Genomic DNA, 552 nt, shown 5'->3' with positions numbered 1-552 from the left:
GAGAGAGAGAGAGAGAGAGAGAGAGAGAGAGAGAGAGAGAGAATTATGCCTATCACTCTGTAAACAACCCTGCCTGTCTACCTGCCTGCCTATCACGCTGTGTCTGCCTGTCACTGCTCCGGTCCCGGCCGGCTAGCCTCCATCTTCCTGTCCTTGTCATGTCCCAGCAGCAGCAGCAACACAGACGCGTACATAGACACACGCAGTCACATACATAGACACACACAGACACACAGGTACATATATAGACAGACACAGAGGTGGGCAGAATCTGGAACCTAAAGGAGAAGGCAGTCAGGCATGGGAGGGGGAAGAGAGAACACACAATTGTTTTAGAGAAGGCTCTGTCATCTCCGGATGACTGAGAATTTCCTGTTTTTCACGGTAACTGGGGAACCGACATAGGAGGGGTTAACTTCCTTTACCCAGCCAGTAATGCAAGGGCCAGGAGTTTTCGGGTCATTTTCACGTCTGTTTCCATCTCCTAAAGCAAACCTGTGTGTGCCTGTGTGTGTGAGTGTGTGTGTGTGTGTTCGCTGGCCAAGATCTTGG

The 552-nt window shown here is 50.9% G+C and overlaps 1 protein-coding gene across 1 annotated transcript in view; it reads left to right on the top strand.

Moving 5' to 3' along the window:
• The window catches only part of FAM43A (family with sequence similarity 43 member A), a 3,194-nt gene extending 2,852 nt beyond the window's left edge, over nucleotides 1-342 (top strand). The window contains exon 1 of the mRNA XM_069083277.1: nucleotides 1-342. This exon is cut by the window's left edge and continues 2,852 nt beyond it. The gene's annotated coding sequence lies outside the window, so the exon portion shown is untranslated.
• Nucleotides 343-552: the final 210 nt, after the last annotated feature.

Source organism: Petaurus breviceps, unplaced genomic scaffold (genome assembly GCF_028583685.1).
Source record: "Petaurus breviceps papuanus isolate PSGF00001 unplaced genomic scaffold, PetGlider_PUasm1.0 173, whole genome shotgun sequence".
Taxonomy (NCBI): Eukaryota; Metazoa; Chordata; class Mammalia; order Diprotodontia; family Petauridae; genus Petaurus; species Petaurus breviceps.
The sequence above is the reverse complement of the archived record's forward strand: the minus strand, read 5'-3'. Positions and strand labels throughout refer to the sequence as shown.